This window comes from Rhinolophus ferrumequinum, chromosome X, assembly GCF_004115265.2.
Source record: "Rhinolophus ferrumequinum isolate MPI-CBG mRhiFer1 chromosome X, mRhiFer1_v1.p, whole genome shotgun sequence".
NCBI lineage: Eukaryota > Metazoa > Chordata > Mammalia > Chiroptera > Rhinolophidae > Rhinolophus > Rhinolophus ferrumequinum.
Window position 1 is genome coordinate 103,533,522 of NC_046284.1, and position 23,310 is coordinate 103,556,831.

General features: G+C 35.0%; 1 protein-coding gene across 1 annotated transcript in view; it reads right to left on the minus strand.

Moving 5' to 3' along the window:
- Nucleotides 1-23,310, minus strand: part of IL1RAPL1 (interleukin 1 receptor accessory protein like 1) — a 1,293,699-nt gene that overhangs the window by 896,674 nt on the left and 373,715 nt on the right. The window lies entirely within an intron of this gene.

Below are 23,310 nucleotides of genomic sequence, written 5' to 3' on the forward strand. Positions count from 1 at the left end.
ATGCCCCGCAATTCATTCATCCTACTGGCTTTTCAACATCCTCCCATCCTGCATGTCCTCACTTTTCTTATGAAGCATAAACTCTATGGTTTGACATTGTAACCACTTTCTTGTGCTCATATCCCTGTGCCCTCTCTCACTTCCAGACGTCATTTGATAAATCTGAAACCCTGCTACAGCTAACTGAATCTTCTGGAGGAAAACACACAATCATTCTGACTAGTCTAATTGTAAATTCATGACCACTACATTCAATTTGGCTCTCAGCATGACCCGGCAATCTTACTATATGAGGTCAAACAATTAAGTTTGCGAACTCATCCTAGGAAAAGTGCTACATATCTCATTGCTGAATATCACTATGGTCACCTTCGAAGTACTCCCCTTGGGAAGCTATGCACCGACGCCAGTGCCTAGTCCACCCTTCAAAGCCATTTTGGAACTCTTTTTCTGGAATGCCCATCAGAGCTGTCGTCATATTACCCTTAATGTCCTGAATGTCATCAAAATGTCTTCCTTTCAATATTTCCTTTATCTTTGGGTAAAGAAAGAAGTCATTGGGGGCCAGATCAGGTGAGTAGGGAGGGTGTTCCAATACAGCTATTTGTTTACTGCCTGAAAACTCCCTCACAGACAGTGCCGTGTGAGCTGGTGCATTGTCATGATGCAAGAGCCATGAATTGTTGGTTAAAAGTTCAGGTCGTCTAACTTTTTCATGCAGCCTTTTCAGCACTTCCAAATAGTAAACTTGGTTAACTGTTTGTCCAGTTGGTGCAAATTCATAATGAATAATCCCTGTGATATCAGAAAAGGTTAGCAACATCACTGCAACAAGTTCGCGAACTTAATTGTCAGAACTTGTATTTGTTAGTTGACATTTTCTCCTGTACTTCTAGATCAATGGTTCTCAAATTTACCTGCATTTGGGGGAATTTTTTAAAAGTGCTGAGGGTTGCTAGATGGGCGGGAGGGGTGGGGGGTGGGTGGGAGGGTGAGGGGATTGGAGGGCAGTTGGTGACCACAGGATGGCCACGGGTTTGAAAATTAATCTGCAGAACGTAATTTGGTGGTTACCAGAGGGTAAGGGGGTTGGGGGGTGGGGGATGAGGGTGAGGGGGATCAAATGTATGGTGATGGAAGGGGAGCTGACTCTGGGTGGTGAACACACAGTGTGATTTATGGATGATGTGATACAGAATTGCACACCTGAAATCTATGTAATTTTACTAACAATTGTCACCCCAATAAATTAAAAAAAAAATGTAAATTAAAAAAAAAAGTGCTTAAGCCAGGCCTTATCCCAATTCTGACTAAAATGGTCAGGGTGGCAGTCTAGCTATTGGAATTTTCAAATGCTCACTCAGATAATTCTAATGTGAAGCAAAGTTCAAGAACCCCCTGTCCTGATAACTGTTTTATTCTCTTCTTCCTCAAACCATCAAGATCTCCTTCCCTATTCTCAGCTGATGACACTGTTTCCCATTTGCCTAGAAAATTTAAGCAATCAGTAAAGAAGTGCTCCCCAGCTTCTTGTCACCACATCTGCCCACATGCTTGCACTGATGTACAACCCTGTGGGTCACCAGTATGTGTTCCTGTCACAGGCTCATCTCATGTGTTCTAGATTTCATCCAATTCCGCCTACACAAAGACATGGTTCTAGCAGACAGCCCCACTGTCCCCTGCATAACCAATTTCTCCCTCACTTTGGGATCATCCCCACAAATATTCTATGCTATCATTTTCCCCCTTAAAAACAAGCTCTCTTCACCCCATTCCCCACCCACAGTGATAACCCCATTTCTTTGTTACCTTTAAAAAAATTTTAGCAGTTGCTATTACCTCCAATTCTTCTCCTTAAGTTTTTGTTGACTTAAATATTTCTTTCAAAGATGCTTTCACCTCCAACATTCCCTGAAACGGCTCTCATCAAGGTCACTAATGCCTACCCAGTTGTTAAACCTACTGGTCAATTTTTAGGTCTCATTTCTTTTGACAAATCAGCTGCATTTGATACAATCAATAACACCTTTATCCTTGAATCAGTTATTTATTTGAATACCTGAATAGGGATCTGCAAACTACAACTTATGGACCAAATCAAATCTGATCTCTTTTTTTGTAAATAAAGTATTACTGGAACATAGCCATGCTCATTTTGTTTCCTTGTTACCCATGGCTGCTTTCTGCTAAAAGAGCAGAGTTGTGTAGTTGTAAAAGAATCCTTTTGGCTGGCCTTTTACAGAAGAATTTTGCCAACAATTCCTTCCCTTATACCTGTTCCTCCTGGACTTTTTCCCCATCCCAGTAAATAACAACTGTATCCTCCCAAATGCTCAAACCAAACATCCTCGATTCTTGCTTGACTCTTTGTCTTCTTTCACACCATACAGAGAACTCCTCAGCAACTCTGGCTTCTGTATCTTCAAAACATTCACATTCCAATCACTTCTCACCACCTCCACTGCTACTGTACTGGAACAAGCCATCACCATTTCTTGCCTAAACTATTTAATGGATTCATAACTGGTCTCACTTTTTCCGTCCCTTTCCTCAACCCGACATATCACCCTCACTTAGTTTACACTTTTTTTAAACTTTAAAAAAAATTTATTCGGAAACAGTGTGTTTCTCCAGGGCCCATCAGTTCCAAGTCGTTGTCCTTCAATCTAGTTGTGCAGGGCACAGCTCACTGGCCCATGTGGGAATCGAACCAGCAACCTTGGTGTTCAGAGCTCACACTCTACCCAACTGAGCCATCAGTCCACCCCTGTTTATACTCTTTATAGAAGCCAGGGTGGTCCTCTAAAAATGTTAAGTCAGATGACATTGCGCCATTTTCAAACCCTTCAACTCACTTTCTATTTTACTTTATTAACTAGCACTCGTTTAACCTACAAGACCTACATGATTTTTCTGAACTTATATTCTATTCCTCCTCCACTCTTCACTTTGACCCAGCCACTGGATCTCCAAGCTGTTCCTTGAACTTGCATCTTCATTCCTCTTACATTTTCCTGGGATACTCTTCCCTGAGACTGTTTAATGCCTTGATCCCTTATCTCCTCCTGTTCTTTCCCAAATATCACCAACTCAGAGAAGTCCTCCATGTCCATCCTACTTAAGCCCCAGGCCCCTCCCTGTATTCTATATCCCACCTTCCCATTTTATCTATCACCAATGCATTTATCATCATGTAAGATATTTTATATTTTACATGTTTGTTTTATTTACTGTATGTTTTCTTACATTGGAATATTGTTTCCATGAGGGTAAAATTGTTATATATTTTGCTTCTTGCTGAATTCCTGATAACAACAAGTCACTTAGGAGGTACTCATGAATACGAGGTCTCACAATTAAGTTCACAAACTTGCCACTTTGCGCTTACATTGGCAGCACTGTACAAATAGCTCGGTGAGGTTTCGTAAACTTGGTATATCAGTGTCTCACAGGTGTGTCCATGTCGACGTGGGGCGGTGTCTTGCTGAGTGGCGTTCTTATTCTTGTTGCGTGTTTTTGTGTGCCATCGCAAGAATGTCTAAGCTTGAATTCGAGCAATGAACACACATTAAATTTTTTGTTAAACTTGGCAAGAGTGGAAATGAACTCAGGGACATTTTAATCTAAGTTTGTGGGGATAATGCCATGAAGAAAATGGCAGTATACAAATGGATTAAATGTTTTTCTGGGGTGAGAGAACATGTCACTAATGAAGAGAGGTCAAGGCGGCCAGTAACAAGTAGAACTGATGAAAACATTGCAAAAATTCATTGAATTGTGTCAAAATCATTGGCTAACTGTGAGAAGTAGAGCAGACCAAGTAAACATCGATAGAGAAACAGGAAAGTCTTAACTGAAAATCTTGGCATGAGAAAGGTGTGTGCAAAAATGGTCCCGAAGGGGCTCACCAATGAACAAAATCAAAGGAGACTCAAAGTTTGCCAAGACCTTTTGGAGAGGCAAGATGATGTTTTGGACCATGTTATCACTCGTGATGAAACATGGGTGTACCAGTACAACCCTGAAACAAAGTATCAAAGTGCACAATGGAAGTCAACCAATTCTCCATGACCAAAAAAGTTGCGTCAGTCCAAATCAAGAGTCAAAATGATGTTGCTAACATTTTTTTGATATCAGAGGGATATTCATTATGTATTTGGACCAGTTGGACAAACAGTTAACCAAGTTCACTATTTGGAAGTGCTGAAAAGGCTGTATGAAAAAAATTAGATGAAAACAACCTGAACTTTTTGCCAACAATTCATGGCTCTTGCGTCACGACAATGCACCAGCTCACATGGCACTGTCTGTGAGGGAGTTTTCAGCAAGTAAACAAATAACTGTATTGAAACACCCTCCCTACTCAAATGATCTGGCCCCCAATGACTTCTTTCTTTAGCTGAAGATAAAGGAAATATTGAAAGGAAGATATTTTGATGACATTCAGTACATCAAGGGTAATACGATGACAGCTCTGATGGCCATTCCAGAAAAAGAGTTCTAAAACTGGCCTCTTGCTGGCATTGGTGCATAGCTTCCCAAGGGGAGTACTTCAACGGTGATCGTAGTGATATTCTACAATAAGTTTGTAGAAAGAAACCTAGGCTGACGGGCTCTTCAAAACTACACAGAACCATTCAATTTACAAGTTGGATATTTAAAAGAAAAAAAATCAAAAACCTTGAGCGAAAGACAGAACTAGCATCAACAGTGTAAAACAGAAGAAAACTATTGAAGAAATGAGAGTCCAGCTCTCACCGTTTACCTAATCAGTCAGAGAAGGTCCAATCAAGCATATCTGATCTACCCAAGACCAGAATTAAGATGTTCTTTACCAAAAAAAAAAGCTGATGAGTTATACTGGAAATATTTTTAGAGGGAGCTGTAGTGGTTAGGCAGGAAATAAATCTTAGGAATCACCCATTCTCAATGATTCTAACACATACAAAGTTACACTATTAATGAACATGAAGATACTTTTGGTTTAATTTTCTAAAGTGACTTACAAAAACAAAGAATGGTGTGTATATTTTAATGCCATTGTCAAAATGCATTGAGTTGAGGCGGATAGAAAACCCACTCATTCGGGGCCAGCCTGGTGTCTCAGGTGGTTGGAGCGCAGTGCTCCTAACACTGAGATCCCCGTTTCGATACCCACATGGGCCAATGAGTTGCACCCTCGACAGCTAAGATTGTGAACAACAGCTCTCCCTGGAGCTGGGCTGCCCTGAGCAGCCGGAGGTCAGCGTGGGTTGCTGTGTGCTGCTGTGGGCTACTGTGCGCTGCCAGGAGTGGCCAGCAGCCAGCGTGAGCGGCCGGTGGGCTGCTGTGTGCTACCATGGGCCACCAGGTGCTGCCAAGAGTGGCCAGCAGCCAGCATGAGTGGCCAGAAGACAAGGTGAGTGTGCAGCAGCCAGCGTGTGTGGCCCGGTAGCCGGCAAGAGCTGCCATGAGCTGCTATGAGCGGCCGACCAACTGGTGACTGACTGCCTCAGCCGGCGGGAGCGCAAGGCTCATAATACCAGCATGGGCCAGGGAGCTGTGTCCTGCACAACTAGACTGCACAACAACAGCTTGAAGTGGGGGGTGGGGGTGGAAATCCACTCATTCAACAAGCATTTATGAATAGGTACAAACGTGTGTTGTGAAAGAGAAAGTAAGAAGACAAGTGCTCTGTCCTCAAAAAGTCATGGTAACTTTTGAACTCATAAAAGAGTAACTATAATAAAATGGGACAGGTATAGTAATCAAAGTATGAACCACGTGCTCTGAAACATTGCAGGAGTAGAGGACAAACTCAACAGGGTGAAAGAGACTTTAGAGACGAACATATTTAAACAGAACCTAGATGAATGAGTAGATGCTAACTAAATAAGAAATTACTACAAAGGAAACACCAAGAGAAGGAAGGGCATGACCAATGGGAAAAGAGTGTAACATATTTAAATCATAATGGGTAGGTCTGAATGTGTCAAAGACGTACAAGAAGTTAAATATGGCAGGTGATGAATCTATAAAGGTAGGATGGGTCAAGTTTAAATAGAACTATGTTGTAATGAAAAATGCTTGTGCTCCACCATCATAGGACATGTTTTGAATTCTACTTCTGTTCCTTACACCTGCTCTTGGAACTTGGAAAGCCATCTAACACCTCTGTGTATCAAAATCCTGTTTAGAAAAGCAAGAGATAACAATACTCCACATCCAAAGGTTAGTTTGGGAGTTGGAGATAATTATGTTATGTGCCTAGTAATATGAGTTTCTTAATAAATAATAAGAACGGCTATTAAGTGCTTTATATCCATGCTAAAATTTTTCGATTTCACTGGGTAGACAATGGAGAGCTCTGGACTATTTTTAAACAAGGAACTGACTGTTTTTGAAAGATGTCCCTGACACAATATGAATGATGGACTGAGGAAAATGACAGAGAACCCAATCATCAGATTATTAGAACACTTCAGGCAAAAAAAACAAAAAACAAAAAACAAAACACAGGTGGTTTTGAAATAACTTGCCAGTAGTAAGCATGGAGAGAAGGGTGAAGGCACATTATGATGTGATGGTACAATTGACAGGCTGTGGTGACCAATTAAATGTGAGGTTAAAAAGTTGATTATACTGATTATGGTTCCTGGGGAAAAAACGGAAACTTTGAACTGTTACAGAATATAGATATAAAAATATAAAAACAGAGTTGTTTTCTGTCTATGCCCCTGATGGCAGCCATTAGTATAACCCCACCAATACCACCACCACCACCAAACCCCCTTCCATTCTCAAATTAAATAGGTTCAATTTTCATCCTTTAACACAGATAGATCCAATTAAGTCCTATGCTAAACTTGCAATTCTTCCTACCTCCCTCTTCAAACACACTCACACCCTTTCGCTTATGTCTCATTGATCGTTCTGCCAAACCCTAGGTTTTATTTTTCTTATAGCTTAAATGATTCATGAGTTCTTCCAGGACTAATGAGCTCGATACAAGAGAGATCTAGCGTTGCTCGATAATTTGGTACTCTACCCATGTATTAGTGAGAAAACACAGCCTTGCATTGATTATTGCTAATGATACCATGTTGCCTGAGCACCTGCAGTCTTTGTCTTGTGCTCGTAGGTCACAGGGATTTATCGATTACCTGCTAGAGATTACAAAGGAGAACCTTGAGGGGCGAAGGCAGCACATTCCCTTGGACTCCAACGTATTGTTTTATAGAGAATTCTGAATTTGTTTCACCAAAAACATTCGTCTTTTGTTTTTGTCCATGCATTCTAACAATATGGAAAAAAAATCACTCCGAATTTTCCAAGTCCGTGGTATGTTATGAAAACTTTATGAATAACTTAGAGGTGAAGATGGGACAGGAGGACAACATCTTGGCTACCTGTGATAGTTCTGCCATGGTAGAATATGTAGTCCTGCAGCTGGCAGTTGCAAATTAGTGAGATGCTTGTTAAACCAGGCAATCCATCACTCCATCCAAGAAAATAAGTTAAACCCACGTCTTGAGGGATTTTTCAAAATCAGGGAAAGTAGTGTAGCTTAATTATATTAAAAATCCTATACTTCTTTGATTTGCTTTTTGTGGGACTAGATATGCAAGGTACTTGAGTATATGTACCACATATAAATATTCGACATGTAGTCTTTTAGACTGGTGTTACATAGCTGAAAAACAAATAGGATGATTGGGAGGGATGAAAATAGTATATATAAATCGTTTTGATAAAATACGTCTGAATAAGTAGGGTTTTTTAAGGATAAATCTTTGAGAACATTATCCTAAGGACTTATAACATCGACGCTATTATTGCTTTTTATTTCACATCCATAAGATCATACAAGCAAACGGTATTTAATTGTTATGATATTCAAAATTATTTAAAGATTGACTATGGAGTTACAAATGTATGAACCACAGAAGCTAAGATTAGAATACCAATAGACAAAATCAAAATTTTTATTTTCTAGTATAATTGGCATGGTAACTGATACACAGTACACATTCACTATTTGTTGAATGAATTAACTAGCTGTTCTTGGTGTACCATTTTGGTTAATTTCTACATTCTTGTAAAGGAATGAAGCGTGCTTACATAGTTTAGATTTTCATGTTGGTAGAAAAACAAAGTATTAAAAGATTAACGGAAATAAATAAAATAAGCAAAATACGGTTTGTCCAAAGTCCCAAACATACAGTGCTACATAGAAAATGGTACTTCTGAATATCTAAGAATAAAATTTCTCAGTTTGATAAAGAAATTAATGCTAGAGAGATAAACAGTTGATGCTACCACTGTGACAGTCTAATAGCTACATTTTTTTTCATCTGCTTTACCAAGGCCAGCCAAGATTACAAACCTAACAAACATCATCACAGAAATTAAAGTACATGAATAGGTGGGATTAAGAAATCCGTATGTGGCTATTGAAGTGTTATGTTCTAAATCTTCTAAACACTGGACAAAATGCCTACACCAAATAAAAGGGTTTCTACATAAGGACAAGCTGGCTCATAACAACACTTTGAAATTCAATATTTTGCCTGAATAACTCAATTTACATCTTGAAGTCTTCTGTGATTGAAACTACAAAGCATGTAACTTTAAGAAGAAAATTCAGGAAGCCAGGTTGAGCAACAACATGCTTTAATGGTACAGGGAAAGTTCTAGAATACCAAAATTAATTTCAAAAACACATTTTCTCTGTAGGTTTTGGTAAGTAAGGTAAACCCAGGCTTGGAAATCTTTTTTAAATGATAAATAAATAAATCTAAAAGTACACCAACATCACACCCAGCAATATATAGTTTAAAGCAAGTTGGAAACTATGTTTTAGACTTTCTCCTTACTGCATCATATATTCTTAATTAGTTGGCTTGGCTATATAGTATATGGCCTTGATACAAAAGCCAAAGTATGTTGGATGGATAGATGGATGGATGGACGGCCAGCTTTTATGAGAAAAAAAAGAAAAAACCTTTCCATTGTTAAAAATGACTGGTTTTTATTGAATAATTAGTCAATAAAAGTACATAAAATACCTATTCAGTTTAACAACTAATCTCTTCTAAAGACACATACTTCTAAAGACACTTTCTTCTAAAGAAGAAAATAAAAACTTGTATTTCCACTATTGTTACTGGTTTGGCATTACCACTCCAAATTTGTCTCTTTCCGTGCACATGCGCATACACACATATGTTTAACATTTGTAGAATTTTGATTCCTGCATTTTCCTCATAAAATTGAATTTTGAGCACTGTCTCCATAATTATTACATACTTGAACTTTATTTTCCTTCTACATAATGCTTAACTCTTATTATGTTCTAGAAATAGTGTGATTTAATAACCATTTCCCTTGGTTATTATAGAATTTTCTTACAATTGTATTTTCTAATTTTATTCTCCCAGTAGGACTGTAAAGCAGACCTTATTATCCCCATTTTGCGCTTAGGCCAAAAGAGGATCAAGGACACAAATAAATGCCTGCCTAAGGTCGCAGAGTCAGGAAATGGCATGATTAAAAGCTCCACACAATGAGTTATAGATATGAAATAACTCAAAATTTGCTTTTCTGAACTTCCATAAACTTGTTATACCTGAAATAGTTTGTATTTGAATCCCCTATATTAATGACAAACTACACATCATTACCTAACTAATACTTCTATACAGTAATAATTAACTAATGACTTATGGAACTAATGACTCCTGACTAACGGTTGTCAGTATTCTAAGTACATCCAAAATAATCCAAGGGATTTTTAAAAAGGCCAATAGCATATAATGACGTGTTAGGGTTTTATACAGGAAATCTTTGCCTAAGAGATATTCAAAATTACATTTTAGATACCTTTGATAAAGAAGAAATTCCCCCTTTTGTTTCTCCACAAGCAGAAAGCATGCCATCCGGCCCCACTGTCCTTAGCAAAACCTGAGAAAATACTGGGAATCTACTTACAGTAACTGACAGCAGACACACTACAGGAACCAAAGGTGCCTGCCACTCTCCCCCAGACACAAGATTTCTGTGTGTTTCCTCAATATTTTTGTTTCCTCTTTAAAAATTAAGATGTAAGATGGTTTTACTCCCATGAGGGGTTATTTGAAATAACCTTTTAAGTGGAGGACATTTTTTTTCACTACAACAGATTCATTGAATATCTCTTCCTTGTTAGATTTAGGCTATGCATACCTGCACTGTAGCACTCTCAATTACACATGTTAATATCTAGCCAAACAACTAAGAATGTTCATCAGGGAGTTCGAAATTGAGCTATGGAACTCAGGAAAGGTTTGACCTAGGTGTTTGGAAGTGTACTGCTCATAGCAAGACTATCAGAATAGATAAATCCCCCAAACTGTGTGCCCAGAGACAAGATTTTAAAGATAGAGGCTTGGGAGAAGGTCTTTAATTTAAGGGATAAGAAAAAAACTATTTACCTAATAGAAGTAGAAAGTTTTCAAAAATGACTTTTCTCATTGACCAAGGAATTAAGTTAAAGAGTTTTGACTTAGTAAGTAGATATAAAGGTACAAAGAAAAGGAACCGAGTTATACATCTAAATGCCAGATTTGATACCGAACATTTGTGAGGCTGAAAGAAGAATGTGAGACTTAAGAAAATGATTCTTGCCATTTATGCTGTCACACTGTAGAGCCTGTTTTATATACATTCAGTGATGAATAGTTGGACCGTGTCCAGTGGAATGGAGCTACCAAGTGATGTGTGTAATGGAAGCCTCATCTTCAGCAGGGAATCCCCACATATTTTGAGTGGTAGAAATCGGATACTATCAAAGTGTTCATGGAACTGACCCAAATAGATCATTGTTTGGACATTGCTTTGGACTAGGTTTTTTACACATTGGTGGCTGTGGTATATCACAGCAACAATAAATTTACAAACCAAAAGGTGGAATTTGCAACCAAAATAATGCTGACAAAAACTGGATAGCTCCTAACTGAACTGGCCACCCCTTGTAGAAAATCATTCAGAAAACTTCCAGTAAATTATAGTCACTAGATTATAATTCAAATGTTTTTGTTGTGATTGATGCCTAAAGGGATTACTGGCAAAGCATAAAGAAACCATACTTAAGAGTAAATATTACTAATCTCAGGAGAAAAATATGGAAAGTGTTCCCCTCAATTCAGCTGTAATTGTTCCAGCAAAAGCTTTATGTAAATGTTCACAGTAAAATTTTGATGATGACACTAGAACCAAATACTTGATGAAACAGTCTTTTAGTATTCGACATCTGCAGTGACATCAATGTAACTTTTGGATTTCCTTAATTGATATACTGCACCATGATATTTATACAAAAGAATGCCCAAAAAAGATTTTAAAATAGCACTGTGTCATACAGACTTAAATCTAATTTAAGGGGGGATGCAGAGCTGGTATCGAATCACCAGTTTGAAAGGCCACATAAGGAAGCCAGAGCACCGACTGACTATTAGAGTGAACATGAATTATTCAAGAAAGAACAACCTTCTGCCTTCCAGCCCCAAAGTTTGGTACTCTCTCAGTCACCCCTCTTCCTAATTTTATATGGAATCTGAATACCTCAGAGTAATCCCTTCTTTAGAATTCTTGTTCTTTCAGTTAATTAGAATAAGAAGAGCAAGAGTAGTAACTTCTGTTTACTACTGTTTACTAACAAGTGAGTAATAAAGAATATACATTTATGCTTTAAAAAAACAAAGCATAATCGTTTCTTTTTCCAGAAACATAATTTGGCTGTGAAATGCTAAGGATTTGGTTAAAAAAAAACAACAACAAACAAACAAAAAACAACATTACAAGTTTCTTTGGAAGCCTAATTATAAAGTAGCAGGGTTTGCTCTAAACTGGGACCTATGTGTACATATGTTTGAAAACCAAGATGACTCATCTTACTTAGCTTAGTATTTATTTCCTATCCGTGCCATTACGTGGCCCCACCACCTACCTCATTCCAAATAATTACGTGGGTTATGCGGGTCTTTTTAGCACTTGCTTAACATAGTGCTCCTAGAATAAAAGGCACAAAATAAATGTTTATCAAGTGAATGAATTGTTATGAAAGATTATTTTTACATCATTCATCATGAGAAGATTGAACTTCCAACACTACTCTTTATGATAGATGGCTTTACTAAGTAACTTCATGGTATAAAGGAAAATGAAATCTCGCAAGGACACAACTGCTAAGAGCACACAGATCGCTTTATTATTTTTATTGTGTTAGCACTCGCATTCCTGATAGACAGATATTGCTACCCAGGTCCATGTGAAAGCTACACTGAAATCGATGTGAATCCTACAGGCAAAGAACTAGAGGATTTAAAATGAAATCAAGTGCAAGCTTCTCTGGTATTAATGCCAGTTCAATGACTTGTGAAGTTTTGAAGCTGTCCAGAGAGACTATAAATTAATTCCTAAGGATTATCTTCCCTGCTACGTAAAATGCAGAACTGAAATTGAGGGGGGGAACTTTGTTCAATTAAGAAAATTGCTTCATGCAAAGGTTTTTTTTGCCAAAACTTCAGAGTTGTCGACTGGGTTCTGAGAAAGAATAAAAGCTAACTTTCATTCCACAAGCTCAACACGTTCTTCAGTGATCCAGCTGGAACCTGCCTAAAATTCTGTATCTGAAAATGCAGGTGTGGGTTTCAGGGTATTAAATACAAAAAAAAAAAAAAAAAGATACTGATATTGATACATACATTAATAGCTATCTTACTAGTTCAAGTTCAATTCTATTAAAAGGGCTGTTCAAAAAAAGTAATTTTGAAGTTCTTTCTCAACTCAAATTAGGAACAATGAAAGTTATCTAAGTACGTATGGAAAAGAACTTGTTGTTTACTATTTTTCCGGCTAGTTTTTAACGGACTTTGAATTCTGACCTTATGTGAGAACATGAATCTGAGTCTTTATGGCTTGCCTTTTTTTTTAAACATTCTCTTACGATTCTACACAAGTGGAGATTGCACACTGCCCAGGACAAGACAAACAAGCTGTCTTGTGCTGAGCACCAAGCCAAGGTGTACGTCCTAGGAATAATAAAAAGAAAACACACACACACACACACACACACACACACACACACACACACACACACACACTATAAAGAAACTACTGCAGAACCACAGAATGGGACCCTCATCCCAAAACTATTTGGCTACCGTAATGGAATATCAGAGAAGACTCAGGCCCCACAAAAGAGGAACTTTCTGAGATGCTAAAATGAAACTAAAATTTACTGTAAGATCAAACAAGCAAATTTATACCACCTAAATAAGTATGATCCCTTAGGAAAGTAATTTGGCAATATGTAGAAACATAAAAGACACATACTCTTAGCACAAGAAAGTTGACTACTGGAAATTTATCCCCCAGTTAAATTTCCATGAATATGCAAAAATATGTGTAAAAGTATATATATCAGAGCATGCTTCATAATAACAAAATTTATACACAAACCAACCATTCATGAGGATATAAATGGTTAATATAGTCATTAAGTGGAAAATATATCCACTGTATATATCACTACGGAGCACATAAAGGAAAAATAGAAATCTATATGTGCAGAGATAACTCTATACCATTATGTGAAAAAGAACTGAGTTGGAGAACAGAATGTTGTGCAAATAAAGAAAGACATATTTCTGCATATGACCAGAAAATTTTTGGAAGAATAGACAGTCAAGTCTCAATTGTTTATTCCCCTGTAGCAAAAGGTGGTAGCAGATGTGGGTGGAAGTTTAAGATAGCTTTTTCTTACTTGACACCATCCTGCAGTGATGAATTTTTTTTAACCAGTACCATTTATTTATAAAATTATAAGTAGTATTAAAAATACTGTCAAACTCTTCTTTAAATGATCTCATATTTAAATATATACTCATGAAAAGTTTTCCTAGATGTATTTTTGGGACACAATAACAAGACACAGAAAATATGTAGAGTATAATTATGTAACATATATGTGTGTACACATATATGCACAAATACACAGAGAAAACTATCCTGAACTCTACATACAAAAATGTCATAAACTGTGAAAGAAATAAGATTGTGGCAGAAGTGGGGCAGGGTGGGTGGAGTAAGGTGAAGTAGGGTGCAATGCATGTTTTATTCTGTGGTATTTCCCTATTTTGAAAATTTATTTATAAGGGACATAAATTCCTGCATGGTTTCTATAATTTTGAAAAATTAAAGACAGCACTGATGTGTACGAATGCTTTGATTAAGCTTCTAAAGCAGAGAGGAAAAACCTGTCAAGCAATAAGAGAGATGCAACAATTCACTATACTCCACACTACTGAACTGTATACTTTAAAATGATTAAGATGGTAACTTTTATGTTATGTGTATTTTACTGTGATTAAAATTAAAAAAAAAGAAAAGAAAGGAAGGAGAAACAAGAGAAGATGATAGAAGCAGCACAAAGAAAAATGAGCCAACCTAAGGATTATACCATGTTTTCCCGAAAATAAGACCTAGCCGGAAAATCAGCTCTAATGTGTCTTTTAGAGCAAAAATTAATATAAGACCCGGTCTTATATTACATTATATTAGATAAGACCCAGTCTTATCGTATAGTAAAATAAGACCGGGCCTTATATTAATTTTTGCTCCAAAGGACACATTAGAGCTGATTGTCCGGCTAGGTCTTATTTTCCAGGAAACACGGTAGGTTTTGAAATGATACAACATACTACTGAAAACACAACAAGAAAATAAAAGGATCTGAACATGTGTATTTAAGGATTCTCCGTTATCCAGAACAGTGGTCTTCAAAGGAGGACGAGTACATTCCTAGAGGTGTTACTGATCAATCCCTTGCAGCATAGGAAGAAAACTGGAAGTTCTATTCACATTCATTTTAATCATTATTGATAAGATTTATAGATATATTAGAAGAGCAAAACATGCACATAATTCATAAATGACTATACATATATTGGACGCATGATGAGAAGGAGCATAAAATGCAAAATATTTAAAGATCACCTTTTTTAGGCACCACATATGAGAGACAATGACAAATGAACACATTCTGACTGGATATTTAAAAGACCAAATAAGAAGGAGAAGGAGAAGGAGAAGGAGAAGGAGAAGGAGAAGGAGAAGGAGAAGGAGAAGGAGAAGGAGAAGGAGAAGGAGAAGGAGAAGGAGAAGGAGAAGGAGAAGGAGAAGGAGAAGGAGAAGGAGAAGGAGAAGGAGAAGGAGAAGGAGAAGGACTTCCAGACAGAAAAAACAAGTCACATGCAAAAAAAAAAAAAAATCAAAATTGTTCTCATTGTCCTCCGAAAAATTACATCAAATAATGTTGAAGCAGAACCTGCAGATTTTTCAGAAAGAACTGTGGTGATTAAATAATTGATTTCCAGCCAAGAAATTACAGAAGAGGAATATATGTTCTAATTTACAGCATTGTACAAAATAAAAAGGGTGCCAAAAAAATACATACACATTTTTAAGAAAGGAAAAAACTGTATTAAAACTGTAATACTCAATATATACCAATAACAAAAGATGAATACAAGTCATGTGTACACATTTTTTTGGCACCCCCCCGGTATATTATCCATGTATGTTTCTTGAACAAAATATTTGAAAGAGTACTCCAAAAAACTGAGAGAGTTGTCAGAATTATGGATTAAAAATGCCACATCATAAAAAGCTGATGGCAGCTTATAATGCCAAAAAACAATATGTATAAAATTAAAATCAAATGCAGTCTTTGGGAGAAAAAAATTTAAAAGTCTCAATAAAAGAATCTGGGTCTTAAATGCCAAATTCTACTCACTAAAACTTTGAAATGAAGAATTCAGGAGAAAAGAAAATGATCTAAAAATATAGTGGTACTGCCAGGAAAAGAAACTAAAATTAAGAAAAACTGGAGTTTTTGTTTTAAACCCAAAAAACCTTCATCTTCATTAAGGACTATATTCATAATGTGTAACTATATTAGAAATCAAAACATGGTGATATAACTTTATACAAGGCTCACTCATTTCACTGCTTACAATTTCCAATATAAATCTAGGTTATTGACATCAAAGCTGAATTTGTATCCCAAAGAACACAGGCGCCATAGAAAAAAAATTGATGTTCCTAAATTTCAGAACAGAAAAAGTATATATCTTATTATGCCATTTCAAAACTGTCTTCCTTTTTCCCCAAGGCTAACACTTGAGCACTAAAAGGATGTTAATATGTGTTTGGACAGTTTATGCTTTCTTAAAGTAAAAGTAACACCTTATATTAGAAATATAGGAAACAAAATCTAGTTGATGCTTTGGCTGAAGCAAATATCTACATGGATAGATATGTTTATAACATTTTCTCAGAAAACATGAAAATACATCTATGTAGAACAGTGGTTCTCAATTTTACTCCCCAGGAAACATTTGGCAATATATAGAGACATTTTTGGTTGTCACGAGTGGGAAGGGGGAGTGCCACTGGCATCTAGTGGGTAGATGCCAAGGATGCTAATAAGCTTCCTACAATGCGCATGACAGCTCTCCACAACAAAGAAAGTATCAGGCTAAAATTATAAGTAGTGCTGAGGTTGTGTAATCCTGATCTTGGTAAATGGACGTAATTTCAGTATTTTCTCTATCTCTATTATACATGCATGCACATGTACACAGTAATTAATGCAAAAAGGATATTCTTTGGGAGGAGGAAAATCATTTTGTATTGTTCTAGTTATAGCAATAAAATGACTCCTACACTTATTAAATATACATAAATTGTTATTTTATCCCTATCAGCACTGTCTATTACGCTATTCTTATATGTATTAATGGAATAAAAACTTTGATAACTTTGAGTGGATTTTAAACGGCTCCAAAAGATTGAAGTTACAAATGAGGTAGGGCTCAAAATGGCACCCACTAAATCATTTTACCTTAATTTCAAAATGAAACACTTGAGTAAAACCTTATAAGTAGGATTTAGATTTGAGATATCTATATAGCACTGGAAACAAAAGCAAAAAAACAGTGAAACAGTATGACAGGCACTAGGAATATAGGAACCGTGAATAATCCAGGTGGTTAGAAACCAAAATAAGTGAATACTTTTAGAGGCAACAGGCCAAAATTTTTTAAAGGGCTATATGCAGTGATAGAGATTAGACTTAGGCTTCAGAGCATTTAAATACCAAGCCAAAGCAATTCTGAATGATTTGGGGGGCAATGGAAAGTCATCTGGATTACAAAATCAGCCATAGAAAAAAGCTCCCCAAACTTCATGTACAGTTAGTTATCTTTAGATTCTATTTTCAACTACTCTTACTGAGATATATTCGCACTGTTATGTGGTCCCTGTGAGAATAACAACAGTACTAAATGAGCATGTACAAGAAATATGTTTACAATATTCTTAGTAGACTCAAATTCTTTCCCATTTCTCAAAAAATGCAGAAAATCAAACCACTGATTCAGAAATTGAGGAAAAGACAGAACAAACAAGTAATTTTTAATATTACAAATAAAATGCATTTAGAGGAGAGATTCCAATGATCCAATGTAGATATCACAGAATTGTTTATGCATACAGTAAATAAGTATTGAATGATTCTCAAATAAATAAAAGCATATATAACTAAAATGAGAAAATGAATCTTTGCTGGATAATTGAACAGGCACCCTGCATTTCAGACAAAGTAAAACATACAAACAAGCAAAAAATCATATCAACAGAAGGGCACATTCTATTTTTAATATTTCTAAGGTGAAAAATCTTAATATTTACAGAATGTAAAATGTTAATGTCCTTAATATATAAACAATTCTCACAAGTCAATAAGAAAAACATGAATAAAAATGCAGAAATCTGAACTCTACATAAGAGAAACACATTTCTATTAAACATGAAAATATGGTAAAATTCAAATGAACTACTTATCATGTGATAAAGAATTATAACAAAGTACTATTTTCTTACCTGCTGAATTGACAAAGGCTAAAATAATATTGATGATCGTGGGATGAAACACAATCATATAATACAGGGGAGTACAGACTGGGACAACTTTTGTGAAAGGCTATTTAACAAGAATTAAGGGTTTTAACTACATTCCAAGGAATTTTCTCTAATAATTAGGGATTTGTGCAAAGATTTATAGATGAGAATATTCATATTATTTACAATAGGGAAAATGATAAAAATATATTACTAAGATGAAAGACTATACTCACTATAAAGAAGGTTCTTAAAATATTTAAAGGAATTAAAGCTCTGGCATATAAAAAGAGCAGGATATGAATAGCTTGCATTAAATAATTAAAATTTTATTTTTTAAAAAGTACTCAGAAAAAGAATTTAAAAGATATACAATAAAATGTAATTTTAAAAAATCTCTGAAGAGTAAGATTATGAGTGGTTTTTATTTATTTTTTCTTACTTTTCTGTTTCAAAAATGATGTTGTATTCTTTTATAGTTACAATACGATGGTTATCATGTTTCTCTACAAACATCAAAGAAGAAAATACAGGTTAATTTTATAAGAGCTGAAGATATTTGCCCTTGGATGTTTTTCCCTGTAACAAAAAATTACAAATGATAGTAAATGACATAAATTTCCCATCATATTAGCAGACAGACTTTTTCTTAACCACTTTTACTATCTTCCTTCATCATTCCAGAAACTAATGTCGGCCTCCTCTAATACTCATCACTTCCTCTCCTTTATTTCTAAGGCACAAAGTACAGACATTATGTAGCTTACTTTGCTCAGTATGGATTTGGAAACATACGCATAGTATTTTGCAAGGAAATGTTACTACCCAATTATTTATATACATTCAGGATTTTAATCACACTCAAAGAAAATGAAAAGACACTTATATAATAAGATGTGCACAGCTTCAGAAGAGTTTTCATTCAAAATCATATTCTATAAAAAATGATCAGAGATAAACTCAAAATCAGTGATATACTAACAAAAAAGAATTAATGAATTAGGGATGATTTCATAGAAAAGAAATAGGAATAAGCATTGAAATCAGCAAAAGATACAGGAATAGGTAAAATACATGCAAATAATGGTTATATATTTAATAAGAATAAATATGTAATAAAATTATAAAAGTTAAACATCTCTTAAAGGATGGATTAAAACAAAAAAGATACTTAAATCTCATTTATAGTTAATGAAGAGTAAAAATGAAATATCAGGTGGGAAATATCAATAACCAATTCAATACTAGGTTAAATTATGTGAAATTTGTACTCTGACAGCTCGAAATCAATTGAATGTTAGCAATTTCAAATGACTCAATCTATTTTTTTTTGAAGAGCTAGCTTATTAGATAAATGTCTAAGATGTGTGAAGTGCTTTAATAAAAATTTAAAGTGAGTGTAAAATAAATTGACGACTCTCCAAGCTAACACACAAGAAGAAAAAACACAATTTATCAAGAAGAAAAAAAAAAAACAGCACAAAGTTCAAAGTTAGGGTTTAGTAGCCAGATTTGATTGCTAAAATGTGGTCATACATGAAGAGATCATTTCGATTATAAGTATCTTTCATTATCCCAATATAATCCACTCCTGTCGTGGTTGGATGAACATTTTTGGTTACTGGGAGTGTACATTTCATTATTTTAAATGATGAAAACAATAATTCCTACCAAGATCATCCAAAAGCCCCGATCGATTTTTCCAAATATCACAAAACACTTCTTAACACCTACATAACAACCCAGCAAGGTTGCTGCATAATATAGAATATTTAAAAATAAATTACATTTATCATCAATAAGAAGCTAAAATGTTTAAAACATTAATGCATTAATTGGTGTTTATGTGTGGTATGCAATGATATAATGCAGTTTCATTGCAATGACCATATACTCTACTGTAAATAAACCAAGAAAATACATGACTGTAGCATAAATGAGGACATGTGAATTGACATGCTTATATCCTAATTTAATTTCATTCAATATGCTGTACCACTTTCAGCTTTACTTGCTATGCATAGACATTTTCAGGATTCATAGGAGCACTTACTTTCTTCATAATCTTTTCAATTATCTTTGAGGATGTTTTCTCTTAATATTGTGGAAAGATTGCACATGTTTAAATAATACGAGTGTGACATGTTAACCTATTGGTGAACAGCTGAGATATTACTGCAGACACACAGTTCACTCTTTCTTCGAACTAACAAGCAACTTAAATATTCCTGCTGGAAGGTGGGTGAGAATGGATTATATATAGCAGGTTACTGATTCAGATTTGAGGTAAGTGTTTTTGCGGATCACTATAGGTAATACTCAGAGACTGAGATTTCAGGTAGCAATGGATGCCTTTTCTTTAAAAAATAAAAATTTAATTATTCCAAATAAAAATCTGTAATTTAAGCATTCTGCAATTAAGTGAAAATGAAAATTATGTTAATATGTTCACAGAAACATTACATAACTTCTCTATTTTTTGAGAAAGACATAATACGTGAGAAAAATAAAGTGGAAGCAATTCAGTCACACACATTACCACAAAATCTCAGAGGTAGAAAAAAATTAGAAATGATACGGGTCTCTCTCCCTCTAATGGCAAAACTTCACTTGACATAATTCAATTTCTCTCTCATAATTTATGAAGTACTTCCAGATACTGAGATAATATAATGTCAATTATTTTTAATACCAGTTTCTTTAATCCATAGATGTGTGGAAACTGTCAGCTGATTGGCAGGTGTCTTGAATGAACTCAAAATGAATTTATTTTCAGAAGATGCACTTTCAAAATAACTGCCTTTAAATAGTCTGACATTAAAAATAAACTGTTTTCGTTTTCTAGAATGGAAGATTGGAGATCCGGTAGTGTATATAGGGGGAAAAATAGTTCTAATTTATGATGGTGGACTCATGTTAGTATAATGCTTTTTAACGAGAACTAAACAGCTCAGGCCAGCTTCACTTCCAACATCCGCTTTTCTTCCAAACACCTGTCCCCAAATCCTCATTTACTTATTCTTATCTTGTGTTGTGTGTGTTTTTGTAAGGATCATGAAATCCTTTCAGGAACAAGGCAGAAATATGAATAAACAGTCAAGCAAGCAGTAAAAATCATAAATGCACATTTTCTTTGGTCTTTATAAATTCAGAAATATCTGCTACTCTAAAGAAGTGATTCTATTCCAAATAGAATAAAATATTGGTTTGGTCAACTCAATGTTAGTATAATTGCATGCCACACAGATTAATAAGCTTAAATCCCATTTCTGCTCCCAGGGAAATCTACTAAAACATGATTGGGTATCTGATTAGCCCAAATGGTTGTAGTATAAATTATTATGAGATTTGTCTAGAATGTGGCTGAAATTTTGCACATAAAAGTTTAATTGAGTATATTTGGATTTTCCTTGTATTATTCATAATATGTAAACATTATCAATTTCACATAACTGGCTGCTATACTCCATAATCAAGAATCCACATGGAATACAAATGAGCTTTCCTGAACAATTCAATATGCCCACACTATAGTTTTTTGAAGTATTAAAATACTACTTGAACTTTTTATAAGGAAAATGAAAGCCCATTAAATGGACCAAGTTTTCAACAAATTAAACCACAGTATTGGCCTTTCGTTATTGTATAAAATTATTCATAATTCTAGCAAAAGTATATCAAATTTATTATGACCCTTGTTTTACCCTACTACAAACACATCTATGCATAGACCCCTGTTAATATCCAAGTGAAAGCCAAAAGATAAAATTGAGAGATGTCAATTTATAGAAGATTTGCCTTTATCTTTTTAAAAAAAACACCAAATGTCTTTTACCCTAAGAATGTGAACACCTAAATGCTTCCACGAATAGTTTTCCTTTTTATTCAAAAATGGTCATAGTCCAAAATGATTTTGTTTTCTTCAAGTATTTCAATATTAGTTTCCTTGTTTTTAGTGACATTAGCAGATTGCATTCCCTAATATGCAACCTGTAATTTCTCCAATTGGAACAATTTACAAAAATAATAACTTCCCTTAAAAAATGAGTTAGATGAGAAAAATCTGTATTCTGTATTTCCAATTATGTTTATAGTTGTTAATGGCAGACAGTTGGCCTATGTATCCAAAGAAAGAGCATTTCTCAGGGTTTTCAGAGGATTAGAAGGTTGAGAAATAAAATTTCAGGTTGCCTTTATGCATTATACACTTAAAACTCTCTCTATGTACATATAACTACAACACCTAAATTTAAATTTTGAAACTGCCTGTTAAGTATTCTAAATTTCCTTCATTTTTTTTTTGCTTTGGAAGATACATCAAAACCCAGGATATTAACAAAATCATTAAATGCCAGATTTAAATAAAAAATAATTTTTTAGAAATGTGTTTTAGCTTCAAGTAATCTTTAAATATATTAATATGTAAATGAATGCTTTCATTTTTTATTTAAGTATAGCTGATGTACAATAGTATATTGATTATATTAGTTTCAGGTGTACAATATAGTGATTCACATTTTTATACTTTACAATGTGGTCACCCCACTAATTCTAGTAATCACCTGTCACGGTGAAAACTTATCACAACACTATTGACTATATTCTCCTTCCCCTTTTCAACCATCCTGCATCCCCTTCCTTCTGATAACTATCCCTTTGGTCTCTGTTTCTATGAGTTTGTTTTCAGTTTTAATAGGCCGTCTCGATATAAGGGGGGAACTCTATGATGTCTATTTCTTACAGCTATATGGTAGCTGTTATGCACAAGTCTTCTTGAATTGGTATCCCTTGCCTGAGTCTGCTTCCTGGCTCTAACACTCACTGGCCTTGTGACCTTAGAAAGGTATTTAATCTGTGCCTCAGTTCAATCATCTGTAAAATGAAAATAACAATAGTATCTACCCTCACAGTGTTTTCAAGAGTCAACCAGATAATTCATGAAAGAACTTAGAACTAGGCACAAAAATAGCCAACCTTAATAATTATTAGCTATCATTATTTCAATTTATACCTTCCTGGTCAATTTATACCTTTCTGGTCATTGGTCTTTAAAGATATTAGGGGAGCATTATCTCAATCCGTTGAGATTTTGCTTCCCGGCAATTGTTGTCAGTTTGGCTCAAATAAATTCTTATAAGCTTTCAAAAAAAAAAAAAGATATTAGGGTATGTTTAGGCATTCCAAATTAGGACACAGTCTATCTTCATTGCCTTCTAGGTTGTACATCATCCAAAAAACATGAAGACTTAAGAAATTGCGATAATAGAGATTACATTATTATATTTCAGAATAAAAATTATTGACTTAGAGATATTTTATTTCTAT